Below are 10,958 nucleotides of genomic sequence, written 5' to 3' on the forward strand. Positions count from 1 at the left end.
GCAGCAAGAGCTGGTACAATAGAATGGTGCCGAGTATTTCTTGGTAACACAGGCAGAGCTGAATAATCTCCAGTGATAGGATTTCTGGAAATCATTCCAGTGCCATAAACATGCCACTATTCCTAAACAGAGATCTTTACTAGAGTCAGGCTGGCCTCCACCCTGGTGACACAGCTAATGAATGGGTGATGAACACCTTACTGACTTATCTGTACACTTTAATGTAATGTGTTCAGACACCCATGAATTTCTTCCAAATCTACACCCCTGCTCAAAATACTCTGAAGGTATGCACCCTGTACTATTTGCCAAAACAGTAAAATAACTTTACATAATATTGGTATAGAAATACCAGCTTAGAACTGTCCATCTATAAATTAACATGCCTTTAAAGCGCGTACCTAAACTCAAATTTTCATTTTACATAAAAGGATAGAAAACCTTTTTGCCTGCTTTGTTTTTTTTTTTTTTTTTTTTTTTTTAAAGGGAAAAAAAAAAATTAAAAAAAAAATAAAGTGCAGCACTGCCCCCCTAATGCTTAGCCGCCTAGGCGATCCAGAATGAATGGGAGCACAAAGCCTCTCGGGATACCCATGTCAGGCATCCCGGGAGGCTCTTGGGCGTGGCTCCTGCGCATGCCCGAGCATGTGCAAAAGGAGCCTTTTTGCTCAGAGAAAAATTTGCCGATCTCACACATGTGCATTGACTTCAGCCAACTTTGTTTTCAATCTATGTCACCCAATCTGACGACATAGGATAAAAAACCCAAAAGAGAAGTTCAAGATGGCGGCGCCTGGATGGATGTCGAGACTACGCAAGACCCAAAGCCAGACTCCCCTGGAATGATTGGACTGCCCTGCGGGATTGAAGGCAAGTGTGTTTTTGTTTTGTTTTTTTGAATATAGTTCCTCTTTAAGATATGCTTTAATATAGACCTATCACCAAAATTTTACTTTACATAAAAGGCTAGATAAATCCTTTTATATAAAATAATTTTGCTTTAAAAACTTAGAAAAATAGGAGGAAGCACTTCTGTCTTTACTGCCACGGTAAAGACAGAGGCAGAAGGGGAAAAAAAACTACCACAGCACAGGTTCCAAGCTTGAGTAAAGCTTCGGAGGGATTAGGGGCTTTGTGGAAGTTAAGGGAAGTGTGATTTTGTTTTAGTCCCACTTTAAACAGGAATATGTTCTTGCACTGTAGAAATGTTGTCCTTGAGCATTTTTTCTACTTTCATGGGGAGTTAAAAGAAAAAAAAAATGTTAGTGCAGTTTGAAACTAAAAAAAGTTTAGTTCAAAGTCTAGAGTCATGAGCTTTAACTGAATTTTACGCTAAAATAAGGCCATGTATGCCAGAGCCCCTATACATTTTAAAAGAAAAAGACTGCCACGATTTGTTTTCCCAATGTATGCAACCTATCATTTAAAATTAATCACTATTCAATTTCGTCTACCAACTAAATTTAAATAATATGCCTGATAAAGGAGAGAAAGTGGAGGAAACCAAAAAGGTCATTTCCAAGTACTGCAGCAGTTGCTATAGAAACAAGGAAAGCTTCAAGTTATGCATTCTACTTTCATACTGTTCCATCTCAGATTAAATTGTATCTCATTTTACGAGATTTATCAGGGAAATCCTTAAAGGGAGATTGCAGTTATTTTAAAAAGCTTTATTAAAATACAACTGACATAATTGCTATTCTGTAATTTACAGATTTTAATAGAAATGCAATCTAGAAAAATGTTTACACTCATGATTTTCTAACACTAAAATGAAAAAAAAAAAAAAAGCTTGTCTGACAAAATACTTCACCTGAACCATTTGAAGTGCCACTGATGTGCACAAAGGCTAGTTTTCCTAATCGGAGAAAGTAATGACAGTTCCTAAATATTCCATGTGCAATTCCTGGGCTTAAGGAAGCAATTCTGGGTCTGGGGGGCCAGGATGGTCAGATGGTTTTTAGGAAATGAACAGGTTGAACATAGATAGGCAAGACAAATTATCTCCAGTTGTCCACAAAGGCCAGCAAACATCTTTTTATAAAGGATTGTCTGGCTTTGGAACCTCAGAATAACACTAGGATGCCTGCTTGCAGAATATGGAAGATGAACATTTCTTTGCAGGAAGTTAAATGCTTAGCTCTGTTCCTTTGCTGCTGTAAAGGCAGTTATGAAGACCTGTACAGCAGAAACCGCATTTCTGGCTTACTCCTAAATCTAAACAAGATCAATGACACAGTTCTGATATTAAACCTTTGCCACCTCCCTTTGTAGAGCTATGTGAAAAGCTACAACCTTGCAGCTGTGCTATAGAACAGAGATGGAGGTAGACACCAGTTGGAGTGTTCACTGCTATCAAATATCTATTTTGAGTCAACAGTAACAGGGAGTGCAACTTTTGCTATAAATTTTGGGCCAACAATACAAAACTCTCAAGTGGAGTTGCACCATCCTGGGTGCCAAAGGCTGAACCTGTAAAAGGACATGCCAAAGGGTGAGGTAAGTTGAGCTGTCAACTGAACTTGAACTTTTTGTCAGACTCTTGACACAAACAAAGCAAGTGGACCAGATTTTACTACTAAACTAAAAATGTTCCAGTAGTTAAATGCAAAGAAAGTTTCTAAAAACCTATGTTTGAAGAGGGGCCTCATAAGCAAACAAAATATAAACATCTCCAAGAAAACCAAATATTCAGTAATGGTAGTCAAAACATTAAAAATATCAAATTTGAATGTTTGCTACCAGTTCCTATTGTGCCCCAGAGTTCATGAAATCCACCAAAATAAATAAAAAATACACATTATACATGTAATCTTCTGTGTAAAACCAGAACTATAAAGTAACAAGTAGAAAAAAATAAAACACATTTACTCTGTCTTCACAGAAAGCAATCACATATTCCTAGAATTTTCTGTTGGTTCAATAATCAGCTGGCATCCTGGAATTATAAATGTGTAAACAAAATCCAAGAAGCACCAAGAGTTGCAGCAAGGAAAAACTTTAGCTTTCAAACTTTCAAGACTCTAACCTTAGACCATAAAATGATTTTAAAATACCGTATGGCTGCAGAAATAAAAAGTGTTCCAAAGATAAAACAGACCAAAATCATTCCAACCAGCCAGCATAGAAATGTTAAGGTATAAATGTTAGGGTTACAGTATATACACAAACACACAATATGGGATAGAGTCAAAACATGGTCACAGGATAAATTGAGAACGTGTAACTCCTACAGGTCATTGAAAGAAATAGGACAAAGGTTCAAACCCTCAATACCTGAAATGGGAAAAGTGGGTTATTCTAGATAACTTTCAGCCATTAAAGTAATTCCGAAAATAATTTGATACTTTAAACCTGAAGCTTTCAAGAGAAAAAAAAAAACTGCAATCATTCTTGAAAGGTCATTGTGGGGGAAAACAAATATTAAGAACAATGCATAAGCAAATGAAATCAGTTGGAGTTAGACACTATTCACAATGATTGTATTGCTATACCACATCATTCACAATTTATTCTAATCAACACAAACAGAACTTTCTTGGTGAGATGCAGTATGGGTAAATACTACACATGTATGCAATGATGTTCTTTTGAAATGCTGTAAAATTGTTAAATGCAATTAACAGTCCTTGGAACAGGACACAGGGCCCAGAAGCGAATCACTGAGCTCAATTCACTAAGCCAGCGTTTCTCAACCTGGGTTCTACCAAGTTATGCACAATTATGAATGAGATTCTTGTTTGTCTGTGAGGCAGACATTCTTCCCACTGTCTCCTACATGACAAAGGCCAGGTGGAAAAAGCTGTAGGCGGTTGGCAGCTACTGTACTGTGAACAAACTTTCCAAAAACTACCCAAAATCCAGCTAGGTGGTGCACATGGCTAAAAGGAACAAAGGAGAACCTTGTACTGTGGCTTTTATCCATATTTATATCTAGTTAGGTCCATAAATATTTGGACAGAGAACTTTTTTTCTAATTTTGGTTCATTTTAAACAACTCAGATTCAGTTGAACTGCAGACTTTCAGCTTTAATTCAGTGGGTTGAACAAAAAATAAAAAATGTGAGGAACTAAAGCCTTTTTACACATTCACTTCATTTCAGGGGCTCAAAAGTAATTGGACAATTGACTCAAAAGGCTATTTCATGGGCTGGTGTGGGCAATTCCTTCGTTATGTCATTATCAATTAAGCAGATAAAAGGCCTGGAGGGGGGGGGGGCTTGTATGTGGAAGATTTTGCTGTGAACAGACAATATGCGGTCAAAGGAGCTCTCCATGCAGGTGAAACAAGCCATCCCTAAGCTGCAAAAACAGAAAAACCCATCTGAGAAAATGCTACAAGAAACAAAGCACTGGTGATCTCAGCAACGCTAAAAGCCCTGGACGTCCACGGAAGACAACAGTGGTGGATGATCGCAGAATCATTCCCATGGTGAAGAGAAACCCCTTCACAACACCCAACCAAGTGAACAACACTCTCCAGGAAGTAGGCGTATCGATATCCATGCCATAGTATTTTAGAGTGTTGGTAGTGGTTATAGTTTAGTGTAAGTTCTTTTAGAACTAGGTGTCAACCCTTTCTCGGTAAAGTGAAGGATAAGGAGGAAGAAAAAGCAGGGTTGTATTTTATTTTATTTTCAATAAGTAATAAATACAAATGCAGAACATAACAGGTTCAGAGACAGGCCACAATGAATTTCTTGTGGTCAGAACAATATCACTTTGGCCCTAGGGGGCTCTAGACATAAAACATCTAGCCAGTCATGATAACTTGCCATATGGCTTAAAACCTCCATCATTTCTTCATGTTGATTGTTGTACCCGACAGGTTTCGCCCTAACTGGCTTCCTCAGAGGTATCAGTTTATCAACAAAGGTTTGGCACTTAAGTGAATATGTCTAAATTAATAGGAATTTTTTCATGTTACATTATATAGTACAGACATATTTGTGTATAGGTGAAAAAATAAATATTTTGGTACATAAAGCTCAACTATGCATCCCAAATTATATTGGCTGTGGTCAAAATCTATACAGTTAAATACAAAACGGAGAATATATATAATATATATATATACACACATACATACATACACACACACACACACACACACACACACTAAGGGTGTATCAACCAATTATGTACGGTTCAAAATATATTGAATGTGAATAAAGGTATATAGACTTATATGGTCTTGTAGGAAGATAACAATGTTAATTGCAAAAGGTAGGGAGGAGATGCCTCCAAATTGAGTTTTTGATGGGGTGATACTATTCCCATTGGGAGATACTAATGAAAAAAAAAATCTACAAGTATGGAGAAGGTGTGGAACAGCTCATGATCCAAAGCATAGCACATCATCTGTAAAACATGGCGGAGGCAGTGTGATGGCTTGGGCGTGCATGGCTGCCAGTGGCACTGGGACACTAGTGTTTATCCATGATGTGACACAGGACAGAAGCAGCGGAATGAATTCTCATGTGTTCAGAGACATACTGTCTGCTCAAATCCAGCTAAATGCAGTCACATTGATTGAGAGGCGTTTTATAATATAGATGGACAATGACCCAAAACATACCGCCAAAGCAACCCAGGAGTTTATTAAAGCAAAGAAGTGGAATATTCTTGAATGGCCAAGTCAGTCACCTGATCTGAACCCAATTGAGCATGCATTTTATTTGTTGAAGACTAAACTTTGGACAGAAAGGCCCACAAACAGCAACTGAAAGCCGCAGCAGTAAAGGCCTGGCAGAGCATTATAAAGGAGTAAACCCAGCATCTGGTGATGTCCATGAGTTCAAGACTACAGGCTGTCATTGCCAGCAAAGGGTTTTCAACCAAGTATTAGAAATAAGCATTTTATTTTAGGCTTTTTAATTTGTCCAATTACTTTGGAGGCCCTGAAATTAAGTGATTGCATAAAAAAAGTGAAAAACTAAAGCCATTTTTTAAAACACAATTTTTTTTTTTCAACCCACTGAATTAAAGCTGAAAGTCTACAGTTCAACTGCATCTGAGTTGTTTTATTTAAAATTGTGGTAAAGTACAGAACCAAAATTAGAAAAAAAATTGTCTGTACAAATATTTATGGACCTATGTACTTTGTGTAAAGAACAAGTTCTTTTAATCTCTCATAACCGAAAATGGCTTCTATGCAATAAACAGCATCAGGTACTCGTTTATAATCTTTTCCTGCTTTTTGTGAAATAAAGTGCTCCTATGTACATAGACATTGTGATTTACCAAAGTTATATCTTTCAAGAGTCTAGCACACTTTCTTGGCATTTACAGTCCTCCTCTTCCTCAGAATAACTTTCTTATGGCGCCAACTTTTCCTTTCTGCTCATCTATAGGAACTGTGGTGGCTTGCCTTGCTCAAAAAAAATCTGCAGGTTTTGTATTTTTAATATACACTACTTTCAGGTGCACCCTATATCTGGATATGGAATTTACCCTAAGGCTGTGTTCAGATTAGCAGTGTTGTGGGGAGTTTACCCGCTTTCTGCTGCGAGAAAACTTTTGCCGTAGGGAAGACCCTACAGAAGCATCTACCTTTTGCAATCCAATAAAGAATGAATGGGGGTGGCAATGAGAAGTTAAGTAAGGCTCACGGCCACTCGCTTGTTTTTAAAGGTTCCAGTGGCAAGGTCATGACCAGGTGTGCACAATCATTTGATCCTCCTGTAGGTCTGAACTTGCCCTTCCTCTATGGATCACTGTAATAAAGTTGGTTTTCATAGGAGACATTCTTACCTTTACTCACCCAACTGCAGTGGGACCTATTCTATATAAGTTTTCTGGCTCAATTTACATTAGGTTTTAACTCATTATGGAAAACACTAAAATAGCAGGGCAACTCCTATCTATGTGTCTGGAATCAGAACTCTAGCACATGTTCTTATAAATACACTAAAACACTATGTAAGTGTAAATTATGTGCACTGAAAATGTACCATGACGACTGCATACCTGAGTTTTTACAAGTGGTTGCAGCCAGGGTTCAATCCAAAAAAAAATTGGAAGCTGGGTGGGAAGAAATTGTAGGGTGGTGGCAGCCCCTGTATTGAGCCCAACTCTTCAGTAAACAACCAAAAACAACCAGGCGGTTAGTGAAAAGTTCAGGAAAATGCACCTAGCTAAAAGGGGCTGGGGAGAACACAGTTATTGTTGCCTTTCTATGTATTACATATGGCATCAAGGCTTTTGCTCCCAGAGAACTGCTTCGCCATTCAATATTTTTCCTTTTTCAGACCATTCTCCATAAACCCTAGACAAGGTTCTGGAGCTCAATAGTTTGTGAAATACTCAGACCAGCCTGCCAGTCACCTAACCACCTTTCAGCTCCATCCTAATGCTCGGTCAGAAAGTCATATGGACAATGTCCACATACCTAAATACACTTGTTACTGTCATTTGATTGACTGGAGAGATTTGCTTTTTGCCTTTTTTATTTTTATCACTTAACATGGTTCAGCCAATCAAAAACACATCTGAGCTGTCCCCTCAGCAAATAACCACCTATGTCAGAGAAAGTGTTATTTTGGTCCTCGATAGATCTTATCTACCGAGTCTTCAAGAAATGAGGAATTTGGTGGAAATCTTCCTCATAAAAACAAAATAGACAAGAGTTATATTTCCCTTTCTAAAAATAGGTTTCAAATGGATACAATTCTACAACAATGCAAAAAATTTCTGCTATAGCCAGATAAGATATATCAGTATTTAATAATGGCCATTCACACAAACATGTTAAATTCTTTCAATGGTTTCAAGTGTGGCCCTAACCACATGCAGATATTGCGCCTTCCTGGATCAGTTCAGATTCTATTTTATAACCTGACACTATCCCTACTAAAACTTTTTGCATCCCTTAAACCTGATTTTGTTGTACAGGGTTGCAGTTTAAAGAAAAAACAAAACAATATTGTGAGTGTTCACACAGCAATAGATTTATATAACTGAAATCCATCAAATTACACAGATTAACAGGCTGATAACATCCCCATTTTGGATAACTTAGGAGAGGTTAAAACTGCAGTCAATTTTTTTTGCGATCTGGGCAATAGTAAACAAATGTCTATTGATACCAAATTCACGATCTAGGACAATATGAACAACGCTAACAAAGACTCCCCAGGGAAAGCGGGGGCAATAAATAACTTCTCACTATCTACAGAAGTGTTACCTAAAGTTATGACAAGCTTTTGAGAGTTTAGTATTGAAATACCAAAAGCAGTTAAAACTGGCAAACAAAAATACAACTGTAGAAAAATGACCGTGTTGCCTATAACTTTTTTTTTATAACTCATTTGAATTTTGAAGTATCAAGAGAGATCAAAAATGCAAACAAATTGCATTAAGATAGATGTCAAAATAGGGAACTCAATGTTAAAATACACAAGGTTTTACTTACACTTAATATGTTTACTATAAACTGCAATGTTTTTAGGGTGGCAACAGTATTCTATTATATTGCCGCCTGATTTGTTGTCTGCTCAATAAACCGACTGCTCTTCCAAATGCAAATAGGTTCGTTGGAAGTTCCAAAACTCTGAACACACTGACCCAAGTCTAATAAACCACTGACGTCTCTCCCACCCATTGCCCCAACACACTGAGCTAAAAGACTGAAATTTAGGAAAGGATAGGTGTTTGTTTAGTTTACTAATAACTGACCGGCATTGTAAAGCATTGGCACCAGTCTGTGCCTCCAGGAGCTGCAGTTGAGACAATGACAGAATAGGTAGTGGTGGGTGTATTACCACCCTACAAATGATCTTTTATGGTTCGAAAGCCATCAGAATATCATTTCTATACATTAGTGCCAGAAGTCAGCTGCGCAAAGTTTTTGCACAGTCAAATTTTGCCGTTTTGCAAACACATTCAATTTTAAGATTGTGCGGTGTGTGCACACAAATTGTTTTTACTGAAAAGAAGTTATTAAACACTGATTAGGGTCACAAGGTTTACCAAATCTACATTTACCTTACATACAATTTACATTTACCAAAATACATATTAGATAAGGTCACTAGTCTCTGCAAATCTAGTTGACCTACTTGGTATTTTCTAAAAAAAAATGTATATATAAATCATAATTACAAATTTTATTAAAGAGCACATATAAAAATTACATAGATGAGTCTCTCAATTGTTAGGCATGTTTCATAGTGTAATGTCCACTTCCTCAGGAACTCAATTGAGATAACCATGAAGACTATTCTCTAAGGAGCAGTCTCTTCAAGAGAGACAACACTGGATGACTCAGGAGCAGAAGCATCGGCGCCAAACAGCACAATTTCTGTCTAACTTATTTTACAATATGGGGCTCAGTAGTTGACTAAATGCTCGAGACAGAAGAATTGTCTATCACTTCTCATGTCAAAGCTAAATTGCTTATTAGGATGGGTAGTGAGGTGCAGTTATCTATAGGAGTTCACTTGACAAGTGAACTGTTCATAACTGGACCACACTACCCACCCTAAGAAGCAGTTTAGTTTTATTCCTATGGAAAAAGCACTTGCTGGTAATTAAAGTTATCACCAATAACTAAAGGCACCATTAAAAGCATGAAAAGCAATGTAAATGTATAAACAAACTATCCCAACTAAAAAGTTAATGTAGCTTTAAAAGGTGTATTTAACACTTTTTACAAATTGCTAATAGGTTGTAAAATGTCCTTGAAAACAACCCAACTCTGACCCTTCTAGGCTAGGTTCTTACCTATATGGCTATATAGGTGCGTGGTACACATTATACAATTGCACCGCACATAGAATTTGCAATGCCGAAGTAATACTGTTGTAAACGCTTATGAACGTTTTCACATTAGTTGTAAAACTTTCAAACATTACTTCCTAAATAGAGTTTGGAAATGAGGTGAATAGGAACATTTTAAACTGCGTTTTCCACTTGCTGAAAATACTTAAATATTTTATTGTGCAAGAACTGACACACATACAAGTTCGTGATGATCTGATTTCTTCTGTGTCCCAATTATTAGATCACCCATTTACCATTTGTTACGGTGACCACTATCGATACACAGAAGAACAGATAAGCCAGCATTCTAGAGTAGAGAGCAGAACAAGGAGAAAATCTAATAAGGCACCAGTTTCAGTGTAAACTGGAGAATTCCCCTCAAATCCCTGGAATAGAAAGGAAAAAGAAAAAAAGCCTACACACCGGTTTGAACCCTTTCATTATTTGTACAGAAACGTTTAGACTACACATACATTTGAGAATATGATTCCAATATGAATGGATAATTTGCCAGAAAAATTAGGACAGTAATACACATGGCATATATTTTCACTAATTTACCTTGTCCAGAAGGCTCACTCCAGAGCAAGACTAGTAACTATCCAACCAAAGGAAACCTGTGATAAAATATAGGAAAGAATATAAATATATATTAATAACCAACTAAAAACAGATGCTAAATTAAACATCATTTCATTTTTACATGTGTTTGCCCATGTGATCACCAAAGTTTAAGTTATTTAGGTCCAGCAGAATACACTATTTTAACCTAATGCATCAGTCAGAGGAAACATTACATGAGAATTCACATGGACTGCCAACACTGAGCTGCTAAGCAAATGCATGAAACCAAAGGCTTTAAGAAAAGAAAATCCATCATATTCTGCAGTTCACAGTTCTTCTATGTGGAGGCTGCATTAGTCTACTACATTTTATTAGACCTTTAGCTCTGAAAATTACACACTTCCAGTCTTCATGTGACACTATATGTTGAGAGCAGCCTAGTGTTAAAAGTGACTTCCTCCCAAGTTCGAGCTACAAATACACCCTCTTTATAATCTCCATTACATATAAGGTAGTGAAATGGACAGAAACCTCACAGGGGGCAACAAGGACATGCATCCCTTATTTTAATCCAAAAGAACCATTTAGGATCTGCTGAATGATCTGTCAGTCACTTGCTCACAGGTGGAGAG

The sequence above is a fragment of the Pyxicephalus adspersus genome, chromosome 4 (assembly GCF_032062135.1).
Source record: "Pyxicephalus adspersus chromosome 4, UCB_Pads_2.0, whole genome shotgun sequence".
Lineage (NCBI taxonomy): Eukaryota > Metazoa > Chordata > Amphibia > Anura > Pyxicephalidae > Pyxicephalus > Pyxicephalus adspersus.